At 37.5% G+C, this 21476-nt stretch overlaps 1 protein-coding gene across 23 annotated transcripts in view; it reads left to right on the top strand.

Annotated features, from left to right (window-relative positions):
- The window catches only part of NRCAM (neuronal cell adhesion molecule), a 142813-nt gene that overhangs the window by 53594 nt on the left and 67743 nt on the right, over positions 1 to 21476 (top strand). For 20 of the 23 annotated variants that reach the window (XM_085569430.1, XM_031507910.3, XM_085569431.1 and 17 more), the window contains exon 3: positions 11258 to 11367. The exons of 2 other annotated variants lie outside the window; for them this stretch is intronic. The gene's annotated coding sequence lies outside the window, so the exon portion shown is untranslated. Of the gene's footprint in view, positions 1 to 11257; positions 11368 to 15990; positions 16080 to 21476 lie in introns of all 23 variants that reach the window. One more of the 23 variants, XM_085569423.1, reaches the window with a different exon arrangement.

Consider the following 21476-nt stretch of genomic DNA (forward strand, 5'->3'; position numbering starts at 1 on the left):
TCTTTAGCAAGTGGGACAGAGCCCTCATAAGGACCAGGAACAGCTTCCACAAAACAGAAACTGATAAATAAGAGGTTCCTATTAGAGGGCAGCCTTACACAAGATGATACCTGGAGTTTGACATACATTGTACTCATTATTATCAGTACTTCTTTGCTGCCCTTCATAAAAGCAGTTAGGTTTTTCTTGAGTGCAGAGTCCCAGCTTATGGAGTAATAAAAACTCCTGAGAGTCTCATGATGAGGGCCTTTTTCTAGCTTAAATATGAAATGCTAAAGGCCTACTATACAGGTTTCCTCCTACTCTGTGGCTATATGAGCACTGGAACAGACTCCCTAGGGAAGTGGTCACAGCACTAGCCTGTCAAAGATCAAGAAGCATTTAAACAGCATTTCCAGGCACATTGTGGGATTCTTGGGACTGTCCTGTGCAAGACCAGGAGTTGGACATGATTATCCTAATGGTCCCTTCCAACTCAGCATATTCTATGATTATGATTATTGGTTTGATTTTACCACACTAATATGCAAAGTGTTGCTGCATCCTTTTTCCATATTCAAAGTCATTATATGTTCCTATCACTGCACAAAAGGTTTGCAGTTCTCTTTTCTGGTTCTATGCTGATATAATAGTATTGTAAATTCAGGAGAAAGAATTTTTAAACTTCCATTAGTTTCTGTTGTTTAGGTAGGTATTTCCTCACTGAGATAACCAGCTGTTTGAATACTATGCAAAAATGTCTTTTGTGTTCAGTATAATAGGGGACATAGATGCCCAAACCAACAATGTGAATTAGTCTTCTTATGGTGTTCAGTGCTTGAAAACCTGCCTTTGCTGTTTTTGGGTTTGGTCCAAGGTGTTCAAGTAGGATCTTGTGTCTTGTGCATACAGTATTTCATCTTCTCAGCTTGTTCATTGTCAAGTTATTACATATCTCTGAGTTCCATTGAATGACCTAACCAGTCCAGCACTGAACAACCTAACCAGTCAAGTACCTGGAAAAGTACAAATAAACAAATACATGAACATTGAGTTTCAGGTTGCAGCAGCAAATGTTCCTGCACCCATGATTGTTCTTGCAGCTGCAGTAGCACTTCTCTTGTAAAGGTTCAGCTCTTCTCCTACGCCTGTTGTTCAGTGGAGGGCTCCACTGTAGGTCTTGCCTTCAGGAGAGCTTCAAGAAGAGGTATTGTACAAGAAGTGAGCCTGTGGGAGAAAGGTTACAAGGAAGACAGGCTTAGGACCCAAATAGACTGTAGGGCAGTATGTTGTGTGTGCACAGTACCTTGACAGGTGTCAGCAGTTGTCTCTGTTATGTGCAGTTACCATCCTTGTCTGCTTGGTACAATGACTACCTGTGACATGTTGTGTCTGACAGTGGCTTCTCTGTGCAGCCTGTGAGATATGGTTGGCACAGCACCTTTGATGTCAGGCACTCTGTTGCACCCTGCTTTCTTCTCACAGACCTCAGGAAAGCTGATTACTTCACCTGTACGCCACTCCTAAATTTAAATCATGTTGGTTCAGCACACCTTCCATTTTGTCTCCAGGAGGAACCCATTTTGTACCAGATAATGTAGATCCATTGTACTTGTACTCGTCCAGGTGATAACCTTATTTGTTTTGGATGCATTCATGTCTAAATGAATTTAGCAGCAGAATTCCTATTGACATTACTAAGTCAGGATATAATTCATTACCTTTGGGTGTCTGTGGTGAGGTTGCATTCCAGGTGGTATATGAAAACTGACAGAATTAGGTTCAGAATATTTGATTTACTTCTCTAGTTGATTTCTTGAAGCTCTTTTCATCTGTACTAGTCTGCACAAGTAGGAAGATCCATACAAAGATGACTATGCTTTTTTCAGTGTAATTAATTTGAAAGGGTAGTGGCCATGGCTGGATATGGAAAGCTTTCTGTGCCACATTGTGTTCTGATTTTGGCTTGGATAGAGTTCATTATTTTCACAGAGATGGTATGGGGCTGTCTTTGGGATTTGTGCTGAACACAGTGTTGGTAATACAGAGATGTTGTTACTGTTGAGCAGAGCTTACAGAGACCCAAGGCTTTCTCTGCTGTTGGAACTGCATGGGAGGCTGGGAGGAGAAGCAGCCAGGAAGGTGACCCCAACTGACCAAAGGGAGATTCCATATGACATCATGATCAGTATATGCAGAGGGGGGGAAGAAAGAGAAAGGGGGGATATTTGGAATTATGGTGTTTGTTTTCCCCAATAACCATTACATGTGATGGGGCCCTGCCCTCCTAGGGATGGCTGAACATTGCAGAGCAGTGCATTAATTCCTTTTTGTGTTTTGCGTGACTTTTGCTTTTCCTATTAAACTGTCTTATCATGTGTACATCTGAGGATAGAAAACTGAAAGTTCTGGCCCTAAACTTTTTAGGCAGAGGCAGGAAGAAGGACCTCAGCTTTCCACAGAACTGAGGTAAAAATCTCACTGACCCTATAATATAGCTGTGTGGGCACTATCATCAGAGAGAAAAAATGCTTACAATATCATTTGGCATTCACTTGGGATCAGTATTAGAATAGTACAAAGTAGTAGGTGATTTCAGACTTCTAATTAAACACTGGGGATTGCATTCCCTCTGTTGCAAAAGGTGAAGTCTAATATTTGTGATATGAAAATTCTCCACTGACGCCTTTTTCTGCGACCCTTGTAAGTCTTTTGTGAAATAGAAAAGCTATTACACTGCGAAAGCATCTGTGGAGCATCTACATTTCCAGGCTTTTACTAAATGGTTAATCTATATGGGATTTGTGGAATCCAAAGCAGAAACATTGTTAAATAATGCATGCTGAGGAAAACATAATCCCATGTATTCCACCGAGGCTTTTGGTTTTGTTTTGGAATTCATGAACTCTCGTGGGCCTTCTAAAAATTAGCAGATCTGAGTACTGTAACAGCTCAATAATGTAATCTGTCTGGCATCAGGAACCCTCTTTTGCAGAAGCTAAGTGTCTTTTGATATGTGATGTGGTCTGATAATGTTATAAAGCTCTCTGGCTTCACCAGAGAGTAAATGACTGAGCATCAGCATTTTGTAAAGCCTTTTAATACTGCTGAAAGAATAGATAATGACAGTGTACGGTTCTAGAACAAAACAATAAAGACTGGGACATACAAAAGTTGATGGCCACTCAGATTCTAAAATAATTACAGTTCATGTGGTTTTGGCTTTTACAGCTTTTGAGTATAAATTATTTTAGTTGAATTTCTATGAACTGTTATTCAGGAAACACATTTCTGCAAGAAAACCATCAAATGTTTAGCCACAGAAAGCAAAAACTGTTCTTTGAAATCTGTCATCTGTCTGTATATTCATTAGTTTTTGAAATACCACCAAAGCAGATGTGAATTTAAAAGGAAGAAATTGTTTTGAAAGATGATATATCCTTCTCATGTTAAAATTTATATTTGAGTTTTGTATGTAAATTACTGACCTAGTCTAGTGGCAAGATAACACAAGAAATTGAATATTCTACTTGGCAAAATTTAAAAAAAAGAAAAGAAACATTAATTACTCACTAAATGCTTTTGTTTTGTAATTCCTTCCTAATGCAAATCATGATTGTGTAGAAAAAAGGATGGGCAGAGTCTCTGGGAACAGTAGAATGTCTCTTTTGTGTCTACCTACTGCAGTGCACTCTGTCAAATGGCAAGAGGAGAGGCTCTACCTACTGTCACTGCCAGTAACTTTGTACAAAAAATGTGCTTTCTTTCATCAAGGAAGGTTAACGTGCTTTTCATTGCATTCTGTACTCAGTAAGATCATGTGTAAATTAATTTTGAATTTCTGAGTACAGCACCTTTAAACCTACAACTTTCTTAGTAGAAAACTTCCTGCAAAAGTTCATGTGACCGCTGACATCCTTCTATTATTGTTAGTAATGCATATGGTACTTCTTTCACGTTTAAAGTATTCCTTCATGTCTAAAGTACCTGTCTACCTTTAGAAAACAAAATAAATGGTTATTTATTGTTATGAGATGGAGCTTCCTGATGCTGATAGACTGACAGCTATTGCTGTTTGTCTTGACAGAGCTAAACTGAGCTAAATACTTTTCCACTCAGAAACATTTGTCCATTTCTCCACAAAGAAACCTCCAAACAAATAAAAGATTCCTACAGATTTGAAAAGATGACAGCTGGCATGTGTGTGCTCACAGACAATGCTGAAAGAGAGGCAGCAGCTTAAACAGCACCTGAAAATGTCAGTGGCCTGGGCAAAGTGGAAGCAGTGAGCTGCTCCGCCAGGGTGCTGCCTGAAAAGACCATGAAGCTTTGAGCACACAAATAGCACTGGATTAATTTTTGAAAGAATGTCACATTGGACTCTCATAGATGAATTAAATGTGTTTTTAAAATCTCTTTTTTGGAATAACCTACACAGTGAGATGCCTCTTTGCCAGCATTCATGTCAAGAGCAGTATTTCTCTTCTTTTACTGTATTGACAGTACTTTGAAAGTTCTTTTTTCTCTTTTTTTTCCTTCCTAAAAGGATACCAACAATTGAAATTAAATTAGTAGCCAGAACCTTCTGCAAATCTTTTTTCTCCTAAGAGCTTTTCTTTAACATGGCATACCATTTAGCTAATTATTTGACAAAAATAGATTTAAAATTATGATATCAGCTCAATGAGTTCTAATGGAGAATGTTGTCATTAATTCTCTCTCTTTGTCACATTCCAGAATATTATATTAACCTAACAAATTTTCTGTCAATGATCTGTCTTCATTTGCACCCCTTTTCCATAAATACCTTAAATATAATTAGTCATATTCCTTTTTAAAAGCTGATTTGACTATTGGGTAGCAATGATAAAACTAGTGTGCAAATGAAGAAGCTCTGTTGTGCCAGTATTTAAGATTCAGTGAGCAAGAATTGCAGGAATTGCAATCAGGGTGGTTTTTTTAAAGAAGTGCAACAGATTCAGATCAACAACAGTGCATTGCAACAGATTCAGTGCAACAGATCAGAGCAACAAATTCTCATTATGTTGAGAAATATAGATCTAATTTGTAACAGGATGGACTAAATCTTATTTTCATATTTTCATATGTGTATGTATATACATACATACATACATATATATATGTACATACATATGTGTGTATGTGCGTACATGTGTATTTACATACACATACATACATGCATATGTGTGTATATACGCACACACATCTATTATTAATATAATGTTAGTTACTTTAACACTAACAACATAATTTTTATAGAAAAATAGAATGATCTGTGTTGAAAAGGTCCATGTTCAGGGACACTTGACACTAGACCAGGTTGCTCAAAGCCCCATCCAGCCTCTCCCTGAACACTTGGGGTGGGACATCCACACTTTCTCTGGGCAGCCTCTTCCAGTGCTTCACCATCTTCACAGTGAAGAATAGCTTCCTAATATCCAGTATAAACCTACCTTCTTCCAGTTTAAAATCACTCCCCCTTGTCCTGTCAATACTTGCCCTTATAGAGTCTCTCTCCAGCTTGCTTTTAGGCCCCTTTAGGGGAGCTTGTAAGTCTCCCTGGAGCCTTCTCTTCTTCAGGTTGAACAATCCCAATTCTCTCAGCCTGTCTTCATAGGAGAGGAACTCCAGCCCTCTGATCATCCTCTGGACTTGGTCCTACAGGTGCACACCTTTCTTGTGCTGTGGACACCAGACCTGGAAGTAGCATTCCAGGTGGGGTTTCATGAGGACAGAGTAGGGGGGGGAATCACTTCCCTTGTCCTGCTGGCCACGCTGCTTTCAGGTAGCCCAGGACATGTTTGGCTTTATGGACTGCAAGTACCCATTGCCAGGTCATACTGAGCTTCTCAACACGCCCAAGGTCTCTTCTGGCCTGCTCTCAGTCTGTTCTCTGCCCAGCCTGTACTTGTGCTTGGGACTGCCCTGGCCCAGGACCTTGCACTTGGCCTTGTGGAACTCGATGAGGTTTGCACAGACCCACCCCTCAATCCTGTGCAGGTCCCTCTCAGTGTCATCCCTTCCTTCCAGCATGCTGACCACACCACACAGCTTGGTGTCACCAGCAAACCTCTGAGGTGTACTGGATGCCACTGTCCCTGTCACTGACAAAGATGTGACACAATCCTAGTCCCAGCACTAATCCCTGATGTACGCTACTTGTCACTGGTCTCTGCTTGGATATGTCATTGACCAGAACTCTCTGAATGTGGCCATCCAGCCAGTTCCTCATCCACTGAGTGATCCATCCATCAAATCCATTTATCTCCAGTTTAGGAGCAAGGATGTTGTGCAGAACAGTGTCAAATGCTTCACACAAATCCAGGGAGATGATATCAGTTGCTCTTCCCTTGTCCATTGGTGCTGTTATCCTATTGTTTGTTAGGCACAGTTTGCTTTTAGTGAAACCACGTTGACGTTGCCAATCAGCTCCTTACCATCCATGTATCTTATGTTGTTTCCTGGAGATTCTTCTCTCTGTGATCTTGCCAAGCACTGAGGTGAGATTGACCGGCTGGTTTTTTTTCCCTGGGTTTTCCTTTGTTTCCTTTTGTAAAAATGAGGGTTATATCTCCTCCTTTCCAGTCAGTAGGAACTTAACTGGGCTGCTACAGCTTCTCAGATATGATTGAGTGTCTTAGTCATAATTTTCCTATCCTTAGAAATAAAAACTTTCAGATACAAAATTTATGCTATTTATAAGATACATCCTGTTAAATATATGTGAAGGATGATACTATGTTAGAATTATTTTGTAGGAAAATGCATATATTGGTGGATGGTAGTTGCCTACACTTTCTTGAATTATTTTGTTCCCAATAAACCAAATATACTGATTTATTCAAGTACAATTTAAAAGGTTGGTGGATATAAAACTTAGTCAGGGAAATCCAATAAAGGCTTGACATTCCTTTTTACATGATTTACGGAGTCTGCAGAATATATTGCTTCTCTTCAGAATTAAAAATTCACATATCTAACAGCCTACACTAGGAGCAATGCTGCAACTCATTAGAAAGAAATACAAGGGCATGCTTTGAATCATGAAGATGGGGAAAATAAATGTCAGGGTTTTTTAATAAAAATGTACAGTGAAATTTACGAATGTGTCTGTCATCTTATGAATGTCTGAGACACGGTGAAAGAAAAATCAGTATGGACTTTGCAGGCTGCTCTGCTCTTGTGATACAGACATGCCACAGGAAGTATGTGAGGGCAGGAGATCCAGTTCTTCTGTTCTCTTCTTCTCTGTGTGTTTTAGGAAAAAAATCTGCTGAGGCTAGTACAATTCTGTGCATGTGAAGTGATATAAATAAAGTAGAACTCAGTCCAAGTTAGTGTTCTTTTTAGCCAGGGTGTTAGATCTGAAGTCACTTTTCTATGAGGTAGAAATTTTAGTGCAGGATTTTTAATGTTAGGAGTACTGTAGGATTGTTTGTGGCATCCAGCAGTTGAATATATTTAAACCTGAAAGTTTTACAATCTGGAAGGAAATGGGATGCTATAGTGAAAAGTAGTTTAAAAAGAAGTTATGTCTGTGAATCCCAGACGCATGGAGAAACTGTGTCCTTGCTGAAGGTCATGCAAAAGAATGTCTGAATGAAAGTCATTCAGAATAATCAGCTGTTCAAAATACTGTTTGGCTCATTAGTCTGAATGAAAAAGCCAAGCATAAACAAAATTTGAAGGCTTTGACAGAATTCCTTGGGAAAAGCAGTAAGTCTGCAATTCTGAGCATTTGCCATAGCACAGTAGGTGAAAAGAAAGCCTATTTGGGAGACTGAGGAACATGTTTTAGCTTTTATGTACTTGGTAGTGATTTGAAAAACCAGTGGATATTACTGATTGTTCATTGAGTTAAATGGATTAAGTCAGAGATACTAGGATCTTTAGTTGATTTTTAAAATTCATATTATATATATTTTTTTCAGATGTTTAACTCTACTTCAGAACGAGTTGTCCTTGGCTTTGCAGAGTATTCCTTGCCAGTGCTTCAGTAGGGAGAAACAGAGTTAGCATAGAGTGATAGGAGTACTTCAGTATTACATTCACCTCACATCCATGAACACTTAGGCTGGGAATACAGTTTCACATGCTGCTTTACCTTGTTTAATTTCAGGCTGTCATCCAAAAGAGGTAGTTCCTTTGAGGAAATCCCTGTCATGTCAAAACCTAATCTTTTCTTGCAGAGGTTGTCTGTCTCTTGGATCAATGGACTGATGTAGCTCACTGGGGATGCTACAATTCTTAAATGTGGGGAGAGAGGGCGGGAGCTTGCAGTGAGGAGCAGAAGAGCTCAGGATCTCTGATCTCTTCGTATCTTCTTGATAGCTACTTCTTTTTAGATTGGAGTGGGAAAATCCACCCTCATATAAAGTACCAGCTTTTTTATTTAAGTGAAAGGAAATGCTGGAGAGAACACTAAGGTCTGTTCTTGCAAAAAGAAGGGAATATAGCCAGTGAATGGATAGCCCTAATTCCACCCCTTTACACACACACAAACACACACACACACACACACACACACAAAGGTTCTATTTTAAGTCGTGGAAATAATTTCCTTACATAATTCTGTGACTCCACCCAGCAACCCAAAAAAGAAAAGTCATTGTTCAACACTTTGTGAATATTCCTTTTCTCATACCTGGAGTTGTTTAGGGTATACAAAATATTTAAGTACTGAAAAGTACCTTCTGATAAAGTACTTCAATGATTAAGAGATTACGGTGATTTCTGGCAAATAAAAGGGAAACTACTTTTTTTAACCTGGCCCTTAATGCTTTTTTAGTAGCAAAACCAATTGTATAGATGAGGTAATTTATCAATCCAGGAGTCAGGTTAATTCAGGTTTAATTTTATTTGGTTTCTGAACTCAGATTTTTGAACTGGTTCTTTTTTTTTTTGGTGCACGTGTCTTGACTCAAATACACTGAAGTAGTTCATTTTCTTAAAACAATAGTTTAGTTACACTTCTATCCATTTTAAATATTTGAATCTTTCCTTCCTCTTTCTATTTTCCCCATGATATTCAATATCTCTGCCAAACCAGCATAATGACTTAGGGTAAACTTTCTCTGATTAAATATGTGAGAAAGCTTATGTGTGAAGTTCAGAGAGTCATGGTCATGCCAATCTTGATTTTATGTCTGGAAATACTGGTTTTTGACATTAAACAAAAGGTGTATCATGCTTTTCCCAGCATATACTGATGTGAATACATTTGCAGCATTATCAGCTGTTGTGGAAAAAAAGGAATGTGGTTTAATTAAGCAGAAATTTATTATCTTACCTGGCAACTACACAGTAGCAAGTATTAAATGTGAAAATCCATTTAATCTGTTGGACCCAGCCTTATGCTGGGAACTCACTATCAAGATTAAAGAAGAGCAAGAAAAGATCTTATTTCATTTTTACCTTCTCCATGATTTCATGGATGATGCATCCAAGAGACTCCTTTTTAAAGAAACCAGCTCCTGTTACAGAATGAGTTGTGAAGTTAAAAACAAGACATGAGTATGAATGCAAAGATGTGATGCACTGTAAAAACTTGTACACATTTTTAAAACAATGATACAGGGTACAAAAAGCCTCGTTGCCTTTGTGTTCCACTCACATTTCAAATGTGAGAAAACCAAAACTCTTCATGATATGAATCTTAAAGGAGACACAGATTCCAATTCTGCATAAAACTCAGTGCAAAATTCCAACAAAACAGAAAACCCCAACCAAACCCACAAATGTAGAAAACCTTAACACATTCCCCATACCCTCATCCTTAGAACTTTTTATATGTCCTGAATGAGAAACATTGTTTTCATGCATTTAGAGATGAAAGTTGATTTACCACCTTAAATTTGTCTCTGACAGGAATCAAAGCTTTTAATATTAAGTTAAAAGTTGCCTGGCAAATTTGAACCTAACTGAATTGTAGAATATAGGTCTGAATTTAACTTGTTGTTTAGGCTAGAAACTGGTGAACTACTTATCAAATGATTGCAGTGAAACAGCTCGAGTCAAGTTCCTGTAAGGAAAGAAGGAGGAGGACTAGGAGAGGGACTGCCCTAATTTTGCAGCCTGGATTTGCCAGCCAGTCTTAGCTATTGTAACTGACTTCTGTGTGAGGGTATTATTGATTTATTATTTTATTGTTCTGACAGTAAGAAAGGCCATGTCTCAAACCCTCTTCTTCAATATGAGGTAGACTGTTCTTATTCAAGGCCTGATTGAGGTTTTTTCCTTGATGGGCTTTATTTCCCATCACACTTTCTCTTCATAGATGCTGCACTCAGCAGTATGGAGAATAGCTTTTCTGTCAGTCTGGTGGGGCTGGCTAGCTCACAGGTTTTGTGAAGGAAGGAAAGGCAGCCCCTTTCTGTCTTCTGGGAGGTGCTTAGGGGAAATCAGGGTGAGGGAGGGAGAACATTCACAACTGCTTGTCTTGATTTCTTGCTCCTTTTTGGAAGGAGGCCCTCCAGTTCTGTAATGTGCTCACATGGTGGCACCTTCATAAACATCAGGAACCTGCCTGGTGGGTAGAGTTGCCTTTTCATTTGTGCTATGTCCATGTGGTCTGTGAAACATTTCCCAGGAGCCCTACCTTAGGTTTCAACTTCTTCCCATAGATATATGGAAAATTTGGTAAGACATCCCCATTTACATATGTCTTGATTTCCAGAAGTACTGCTTTGAAATATATTATTCTTTTGAGCAAATCTGAATTGTGAATTGAAGCTGTGGAACCCTAGGGAATAATGCCTGAAGGGAAGTTAAAGGTGAGACTGCAAACCAGGCTGGTTTCAGAGATGTAAGAATAGAAGATCAAAAATTACTTTCTTCCCTATGGTGCAGTAGTTTCTACATGTCCTTACAGACACAATTAAAATAACATTTGATTAAAATGAATACAACAAAGCACAGTTTTTAGTGGTGCTATATCTCTGGATAAATTTTAAAACCACCAAAATTTAATTATATATTAAAGATTAAAGAGTACATTCTGATTTTAGTTATATTACACTTTCTCTGGTGTATAAGCAGTAAGGCAATTTAATGTAAAATTAAAAATCCTGGGACAACAGCTTCTCTCTCAATTCAAATTAGCATGTCTGAGAAAATAATTTCTGCTTTAATGTTGATTTATAGCAATTTTTCATTCTTTATGTGCTGAAATCCAAAACAATGCTATGCTAATATGGCTGTATTACTTGCAGGTGTTGCTTGAGAGTTGAGTGAACAGTAATTTGTATTTTCTTTGAAGGATCAATATTTCAAGATGTATGAAGGAGAAGGGTCTAACTGAGAAGCTGCCTTGATTCACTGTTATTCTTACTATGACTGGATTGACTGAAAATTGCCTCAAATAGTAAGGTAATTTATAAAAAATATAAAGTGTAACCAAGTGTTTGAAGTAATCAAAGTTAATGAGGAGTGATTTATTTTCACTTTTAAGACACCCTCACTGTTACAGTTTCTTGAGTTTTTCTTTCTGAAATGTTCATATTTGATACTGCATTTGCATGAAAAAAGTGCATTAGATGTTACAACTGCAAGAAAGATTAGATGTGGCAAAATTTAATGAAAAAAATTTTAATAGTTGTGAGAAATTACTCTTAATGTACGCAGGTAATTGGAGAGAAATTTGGTTTCCATTTTTAGTGTATGTCTAGAAATTGATCAAATAACCTGGCTTAGGAAAAGATGGTAGTTTGGAAAGAAGATAGATACATAATTATTAACTAGTGCCTTTTCCTGAAATAGGAATTCAATTCATTTCAGCCCTACCTCGTTTCTCTGTGTAGACATACTTGTTGTAACAAGCAGGTATTACTTTGGAAGCCTCATTGTGTAATACAAATATTATATATGTATATAAGTAAGTAAGATCTTTTTATTTTTTAATCACTAAATGTCCTCATTCTCTATTGTGGATAAAATAATATGCTTATCAGTCTACCAGTATCAATTTACAGTCTGGTTTACAAGCTGTGTAGTGAAGTGGTTTTGCAGTACTAATTACAGAATTTCAATTTTTTTTTTGGTATTTTGGGACTTTGTATTGTGTTTGCCTCTTGCAATGCTCTTTTTCCTTTACTTGAAGAATCTTTCTGTAATTCAATATTTAGTATTTTGTGGGAGGATATCATATATGCTTAGAATAGTATTCATGTGAGAGAGTACTTTAATGGAAAAAAGCTTTTTGTCATCCATTGGTGTGACTGTGCAGAACTGTGATGAGCTTAATTTATACAGAAAAAATTACTATTCTTGCAATGTGTGCTGTTTGCATTTGAGATTTTGATGTAAAGGATAAATTAGTTTTAAAAAGTCAAAGAAAATAGTAGTGAACATGCCAATGTGAAAGAAATTCCCTTTATCTCCTCAGTGGTATTATGAATGTGAAATTCAAATGATTCTGTGAACAATGTAAATTTTTTACATCAAAATGTAATGTTTACTTACATAATAGATCTGAAGTCCTGGGTAAATTTTTTTTTGTTTCATTAATGAATAGCATAGACATACAAAAAAAGTGCAAAAAAATGTTCCTAGTTAGAGAACAAACTGGATTAACTTCTTGATGAATAAATGAGCTTTTTTTACCCTTAAGGTTTAAATTAATGATTTTATAAAAAGGCATACTCAGGCTCTAGTTATTTCCTTTGTTCTATTCTTCTTGCTTAAATTGCACCTGAAATTACATTATTTCAGTGGTGTTAAATGACTTCTCTGATTCTTTTAAATGAGAAATTGAAAATATTCTTAACATATAAAATGTATTTCAAATGAAAGAGCAACAACATAGAAATGTAGGTTGGCACATCACATTTAAGTTTCAGTTTTTTTAATGATGTTTTAAAACTCTATTAGAAATGTAAGATCTGTTGTGAGAATTAAGCTGCTGGGTTTTGTTTTTGATACATTAAACTAAAAAAATACATTCATTTAAAAGCCATACTAATCCTTTAACATCAAATTAGCAGAGAAATTGTTCACACTTACATAAATGTGAAATGCATAACAATAGACATTCATTTATGATTTTGAATAAATTCTCTTTTCTTGGTCTTAGATAATGACGGTACAAGAAAATGGCTGGAGAACAGAAAGTTAGCAGAATCAGCTGCAATAAAGATAGCACACATCTTAATCAAATCAAGATTTAATTAAGCCAATGAAGCCAGTCACAGATTTGATTGAATAATACTAGAAAAATGAAGGATAAATACTAAAAATATGAATTCTAGTAAACTATACCTGTTATTTGAAGTCTTCTCACTAAAATAACATAACAACATGGGTCTATCCATTTGAACAGATGTGGTTTAATAGTCAGTGCCTGTAAAACTGGCTAAAATCACATAGTTTATTCTAAACAAGAAGAAAAATATAGTAATAAATGGAAAGCTTTCTGTGGGGGGAAGTAATAACAGGTGCAATGCTGGTTCATCCCAAATGTCATCTGTGCTTCTGAAGTTTTGATCCAAGGTACTTACCCTGCTCTGAACTGAAAATGTTCATTTTTACAGAATAATAGTATCACAGAATGGGTTGGGTTGGAAAAGACCTCTAAGGTCATCCCATCCAGCCATTAACACAGCACTATCAAGTCCACCACTAAACCATGTCCCAAAAGGGCCACGTGTACATGTCTTTTAAATAGCTCCAGGCATGGTGACTAAGCCACTTCTCTGGGCAATCTGTTCCAGTGCTTGACTGCCCTTTCAGTGAAGAAATTTTTTCTAATATCCAATCTAAACCTCCCCTGGCATAACTTGAGGCACTTTCCTCTTGTCCTATCTCATGTTACTTGGCAGAGGAGGCCAACCTCCACCTTGTTGCAACCTCCCTTCATAAGGTCTCCGTTAAGCCTGCTTTGCTGCAGGCTAAACAGCTCCCTCAGCTCCTCCCCATCAGATCTGTGCTCCACATCCCTCACCAGCTTCATTGCCCTTCTCTGGATATGCTCCAACCCCTCAATGTCTTGCTTGTAATGAGGGGCCCAAAACTGAACACGGGATTCAAGGTACAAGGTACAGCTTCACCAGTGCTGAGTACAGGGGAACAATCACTGCCCTGGTGCTGCTGGCCACACTATTCCTGATACAGGCCAGGATGTCAATAGCCTTCTTGGCCACCTGGACACATGCTGGCTCATGTTCAGCTGACTGCTGGCCAAAACTCCCATATCCTTTTCCACTAGGCCACTTTCCAGCCACTCTTCCCCCAGCCTGAAGCACTGCCTGGGGTTGTTGTGTCCCAAGGGCAGGACCTGGCACTTGGCCTTGTTGAATCTCATGCACTTGGCCTCAGCCCATCAATCCAGCCTGTCCAGATCCCTCTGCAATATTCCTTCCTTCCAGCAAATCAATGCCCCCACCCAGCTTGGTGTTGTCTCCAAATTCACTGAGGGTGCATTTGATCCCTTTGTCCAGATCATTGATAAAGATCTTGCACAGGATGAGCCCCAGTACTGAGCCCTGGGGAACACCACTGGCGACTACCTGCCAAGTTGCTGCCATTCAGCACCACCTCTGAGCCTAGCCATCCAGCCAGGCTTTTACTCAGCAAAGACTATGCCCATCCAAGTCATGGGAAGCCAATTTCTCCAGGATAATGCTGTGGGAAACAGTATCAAAGTTTTTACTAAAGTCTAGTAGACAACATTTACAGCCTTTCCCTCATCCACTAAGTGGGTCACCTTGTCATACAAGGAGCTCAGGTTGCTCAAGCAGGACCTGCTTTTCCTAAATTCCTGTTGGCTGGTCCTGAACCCCTGGTTATCCTGTATGATGCATGATGGCACTCAAGATGATCTACTCCATGAACTTCCAGTTCCAGTCATTGATGAGGTCCCCTCCCAGTTGTCCCTTCTCAAGGCTGAACAGGTCCAGCTCCCTCAGCCTTGACATGTGAGAGAGATGCTCCAGCCCCTTAATTATCTTTGTCTCCTTCTAGGGGACATGCTTCAGGAGCTCCCATGTCTGTCTTATCCTGAGGAGTCCAGGAATGGACACAGCACTCCAGAGGTGGTCTCACTAGGGCTGGGCAGAGGTTCAAGGAAAAAAAAAAAAGAAGGTAGCGGAGAAAAAAAGAAAACTTGAATTCCAACCTTCCCTGCTGTATTTTATCTATAGAATTGAGGTGTCCAGTGATGTAAAAATCACTTCAGAAATCACTTTCAGAGAATCTTGAAAGCAGCAAGTTCTTTCTAACCATTGTTAGGACACTATTCACCCCTGCACATATGATCCTCAGCAGAATTCTTAAGCATAGCGACCTGGGTATGAAATGTACCACAACACTGGTGATATCTGCAAACAAATTATAAGTTGGTTCGTTTATTAGGTCTCACGTAACTCTGTTGGGAGCAGTGGCAGCATGAATTTTGGAGAGAAAGGCAAGAATATTTCTATAGTGTTGAAGTGTTTGTGTCACAGTTCTCTGTTCCTTTCAGTTTTTAATAGTGGGCAGATAACAGATGTAATTGTAACTTCTTTAACAGTATTATTTAAAATTAAATGAGCAAACAGGCTAATTTTTACCTGTTAAATAGGTGTTGCACATAGATGTCTAGTCCCCAACCCTTATCACCAAAAAATGTACCCAGGGCAGCTAGCTGGAGTCTGTACAGTTTGTTCCCTCTGCACTGTTTACCCTCCATTGTTCATGTACATGTTAGGATTTTAAATCTGACAGAATGCCTTAGTCCTCAGTTTATGACTATGTCCCTGGTCTGAGTGACCTCCTCTTTAGCATAACTATTGCAGCATTTCATGCTAATATTAGTGGTTTCTGCTCTACTTCCCCAAGTAGAGTTGGGGAAGTTGAATCTGTGAATCAGATTCTGCTCTTTTGCACAGTATGGTTTTATCAAGAGTATTTCCAGGATTGCAGGAATACTTCTGGACGTGAGTGCTTTTGGAGTTAGCTGTAGGGATGCAGAGAGGATAATTAACCAGTGTAATAAAGAGTGTATTACCTTCTCCTTAGGTATCTCTTTGAAACCGCTGTACTGAATTCTGATGGGTAGAAAAAAATTAGAAAAATAGAAAAAATGTCTGTTTCGTCACATCTCCCAGGTAAATAAATTAATATTTCAGGGAGTGTTTCGGCTGAGCTATATTTTTATGCTCCTTGCATATTTACTAGGAACTAAGCTGAGACTCTTCAGGATACGGCTTCACTTACCACTTCACTATGGTATGGCTGTCAAAGCAGGCTAATGATACATTGATTTTTTTTTCTTGTAAGCAGTTTTGTTCTATTGCAAAACCTTTCAGGGGGAAAGAGATGGGCTACTTGAAAATGTTTGTCTTGTTGAAGTTTGTGCTGAATTATTTGTACTTAAGGAGCAACGAGATCATTTGCATGCTCTAAAAAAGTGTCAAAGCATGAAGAACTATCCTAATGACACCATCATCTAGGTACCTGCTTTTACCATCCATGAGCTGTAAAAATGTGTTTTCTTAGTTTACTTTCTCTCACTTACTCTGAATTCTTTCTTACTGAGAATTTTAATGGTTAAGCAGGATTCTTTCCTCTCCTTAATCCCCGTGTTTAGTGATTTGCTTCAAGCCAAACTATGAAAGTTACGTATTCACTCCCTCCTTTGTAAACTCATAGTCTTCAGCAGATTTGCAGCTACACTTAATTCAGACATCTTAATCAATTCTTTGAAAGACAGTAAAGTATGTATACATATATAAGAGATTATGTGTATTTGTTCAGGCTGTAAAGGGCTGCTGAAATAGATGTCACTATAACATTAGTTTTATTCTCCATTCTATCACTTTTATGTGAGGGGATTAAAAAGGTAAAAGAATCTGAATCCAGTCAAGTATTTAGGACACCAGAAAGAATCCAAGCAAGACTGGGACATCTGTTTAAATTTGCAATACAAATGTGTTGTTCAGATGCTGATTTGATTCTAGAGGCATCTAAACTTGCCAGGCTTACTAGGCTTACCTACCTATTTGAGGGCTATCCACAGCTTTGCTTGACCATGTCTGTAGTCACACCAGCCAAAGCAGTTTATAATTTAAGCTGAGCAGGATCAAAAAAGTAAGTGCTGCTCTGTTTAAATCCTCAAAAGGGCCAAATCCAATATAGGCCTTCAGAGAATATGTAAGACAACTTACATATAAAGCACAGATTAGTCTTACTCCAGTGTTTTAAAAATCAACTCTAAGTGGCTGCTTTAAGGATTCAAGTCTGTGACACATGACTGAATTTACAAACTTACCTGTCGCCCTTAATTAGTTACTTGACCTCTGTGTTTAGTTGTTTGGGATTTTCCCCCTATATTTTTGGTTCTCAATGGTTTTATTTCTTGAGCAGACAATTGAAATATGAGTGGAATTTTTAAGAACCCCTATCTCTGCTTTTTTAGCTGTATCTCAGTGTTCAGTTAGCAGCTATGAAATTTTAGGCATGTTCTCATGGCAGATGTGTTGGTAATTGCCATGGTGGAGACAAGCAGGCAAATATTTGGGTTTTTGTTGTAGGACCAAGTTTTAGAAACAGAAACACTGTTTTCTGATGTTGTCATATTATTTCAAGTAACACAATTAATTGGGAAAAAAATTATGATGCATCATATTGGAATGGAAAGCCTGTTTAGTCATACTAACCACTAGTAGATATTGAATAATACGTGTTGAAGATACATAATGTTATGTCATTCAGCAAGTCTAGGTGTCAGGGGCCTGTGAGCTCCAGAGGAGCCAGTGGGGAAGATAGCTGTTTCAAAGGTTTTCATTTTTAATATATTCCTTAAGATTGGAAGATAGCTGGTGTTCTGCCCAGATTCAGAATAGACAAGCAGATTTAGCAGGATAAATATAGCCTGATATAAATCACAGTGAACATATGGAAAAAGCTGATTGGGGACTCAGCTGATAAGAAATTAAAGGCCTGAGTAAAATTGATTCTGCTCAGAGTTTTATGGAAAGTAGAGCTTGTCAAACAAATGATTGACAAAAACTTGATTTTAATCTTTTAATATCTGGTAAAATTACAAGTTTGGTAAGATGGTGGTGTCACTGTAAAAGACTTTGAAAAGCATTTGACTTACTGCTGTGTGAAACTAATTAATACAAACATTAATTGAACTATATAACAAAACAGACCAGACTTTGATGAATAACAAACCAGTCAGCAGGGCTTAATATAGGATTGTCAGTAAAGATGTTTCAATGACTAATTTGCTTTCTTCTAGTGGAAATTAGGGAGTGAGAGTAGAGAGACTGCAAATTATGACATGATTATGGAAAGGAAGGAGACCACTATGATTGCTTAAGTACATTCTCAGAGCCAAAGCAGTAATGCTGAGTGTAATGGCAGTTCAAGAGTGTAACCAGGCAGATGTTTTTTGCTGTATATAGAACTGCTGAGAACATTTAGAGTGTGGCATACGGCTAAGTGCATGTAAACATCTAACCCTAATAAGTACCTGAAGCATCTGAATTAGTCCTGAGGAGATCTTGTTGAATTCAGGCGTTCTGTGTACATATTTTATTTTTCATCCAGTTATCTTAAATGGATGTCTCTATACCATCTACAATGTAGCCAAATCCAAAGCAATGGACTTAAGCTTCATAAATAGATCACAGAAAATTATTTAGTATTCCCTAATGACTTTAAAGGATGGATTTGTGTAAATTGTGACAAATTAAAAACTTGGAGCAAAGCAGTGTGGTGTTTTCCGGAGTTCTAGAGGATGAGAAATAGTTCTTCTATGGTGTGCTTTTAGAAAGTTTTAAAAGCTATTTCTTTTTATTGACACCTCTATTCAGACACTCTAAAGCTATGAGTCCTGTGGTAAGTTGATTAAGACCAGCTACCTGGAAATAGACCATAACTTGGATAATTTACATCTAATAGGTAAGAGATGGATGGGGAAAGCAAAGCAGTGGGCACTTAATTGACTACAAGATTATTCAAGAGCAGAATTTTGAATACTACTCAGGTCTGTCAGCACATACATGGGTGTTTAGTCTATTATGTTATACAACCTCCATAAAAACAGTTAGAATTATTCTTGTTAAATAGCATTATTTTTTCAAGTAGTGTTGTGTCCATGCCACTTAGGTAGTGTAATACTAAGTGCATTGCTATCTGTTTTTATTTGAAAGATTTTAATTAAATAGTTGTTTCTAATTAACATTTTTATGTGACCTATTATTGCAAATACTGGATAACCTAAAAAAGTAGTGTGAAATTTGAAACCATTTGTTCAAAAATATTTTATTAATTTTATTAATACTTGCATAGTTAGCGTAGTTGTGTAAACCACATAAGTCCTGTAAAGACCTTTCATAAAGTGATAAGGACATTTCCATTGTCCTCAAAAGCAAGCATTTTGTGCTTTTTGATTATAATCTGCAACACTTTTTTTTAATGTACAAATCATTGAAATTTATTTTCATGTTTCTGCGGATATAAGACTGCTGTGCAACAGATTTACTTGAGAACTTTATTTGTGGTATATTTTAATTATATCTGTCTTTCACTGTGAATAAAAAATATAAGCTTCAGACAAATGAAGCAGAGGAAGTTTTTTGCAAAGTAATAATTTTTCTCTAATCTCTCCAGTGTCTAACTTGTCTAACATGTTCTGCATGAATTCAGTCATGTCTATATGGAAGATAGTGATTTTTTTTTCCTAATGTGTATGAAATATTCTAGTTTTTCTGTCTTGCAATTTAATAACTCTTTCACATTTCTTGACCTTGGTTTCCATTCACATTTCTAAAGACCTTTTGCCTTAAAAATAATGTAATTAAGTAGAAATGCATAATCAGTGAATCTCTGTGAAACAGTATTATGTTTAGAAAATACTGTCTAACTTTGCACTAGGTTGAATTTCAGTAAACACACTTCCTTATGCTCTTCCATCCTATGAAAGAAGTATTGCAGCTGCACTTACAAGGAAACGAAGCATCTTGTATGCTTCTGCTGAAGATAGCTAGGGGGAAGGTGTGTCCTCTCTGTCATTTAGAGCCTCAATTGACCCAGTTTTGAGGTGTCAATTGATAGTGTGTCTGTATGTATTAATATTCCAATTAGAAATCAGTATTACTCAGTACTGGTACAGTATAGTAATATATCATCTGTGTGTGCATGCATATGGGTGTTTGCTCTACAGTTGTGGATACTGTTCAGTTGTTAACACTCTCTTTGGCAAATACTGACCTGATCCAATTGTAATTCTACAGTGCCTAGAGATGATTCAGGGAGTATCAGAGTGAGTAGGTAGGATGGATGCTCCTTCAGAGGGGAAGCATGTAACCCATGATGTACTAGTGTTTTCTCTCAAGTAGCAAGCAAAAGGACACGAGGGAACAGTCTCAAATTGCTCCAGAGAAGGTTTAGATTAAATGTTAGAAAAATTTTCTTTACCAAAAAAATTATCAAACACTGGAACAGGCTTCTCCGGGAAGTGAATACCTCATCCCTGGGGGTATTTAAACATATGTAGCTGTGGCACTTAGAAACATAGTGAACTGTCAAACTTGGCAGTGATATGCTGATAGCTAGGCTTGATGATCTTAAAGGTCTTTTCCAACCTTAACAATTCTGTGATTCATTTGCTCTTGAGCTCTTAACATTAAGGAGATCCTTGTCCTTTTAGAGTGACAAAAGGAATCCTGAATTCTGACTTCCAAATTATACCTTGCATGTACATGCAGGTTTTCCGAGCTCCTTCAGTGTTTGTGAAGTATCTGGTTTTGCTGTTTATAGCCAAATGGTCTCAGTGAAGAGACCACTGGGAACCAACTGTGTTTTGATCTTCTGCCATATAGTCTACCTCAGGCTCACCTCAGGTGCCTTCATTCTTCTAATTGTGGCTTTCTGTGGGTCATTTTTAAAAAGCAGTTGTTTGTTTGGCTTTTTTTTTTTCCAAATGAAAAAAAGGTTGATGTCTCTCACTTGATCCTGGTTCTTTAGTAATACATAAATACAACCCTTGCCTTTTGAAATTACACTTTGTTATTAAATACTATTGCACTTGCTTATGCATTTTAATTTAACTCTACTCCTGTTTGCTATCCCATAGCTTCAACCCTTAGTCCATATTAGTCACAATCAGCATCTCATCAAGAAGCACAGAAGACATAACAAGTGACATTTTTTTAGGTACATAGGAGGTATGCAGGTATAGAAAATCTTGTTTTTTACAAATTGCTGGGTAAACTCCTGAACAAACTGTCACAATATATGTGTTTTCCTATGAGAAGGGTAGGGAAAAATGTCTCAGTTACAAGACATTGTAAATAAATTATCTGGAGAAAAAGGCAATCTGCTGTATAAATATTTCAAGTTTTGCAATTGAAGCCTTTACATTGATCTGTGCTTAGAGACCTGTCCTGATTTTGTAGCAGATAATGTTATGTCAAAGCAATGTTTAGTTCTACATAGCAGCTGTTGTGTTCATACTAAATTATGCCAGATGTAATCTTGAGTATATTCAACAA

Source organism: Lonchura striata, chromosome 1A, assembly GCF_050655825.1.
Source record: "Lonchura striata isolate lonStrDom1 chromosome 1A, ASM5065582v1, whole genome shotgun sequence".
NCBI lineage: Eukaryota > Metazoa > Chordata > Aves > Passeriformes > Estrildidae > Lonchura > Lonchura striata.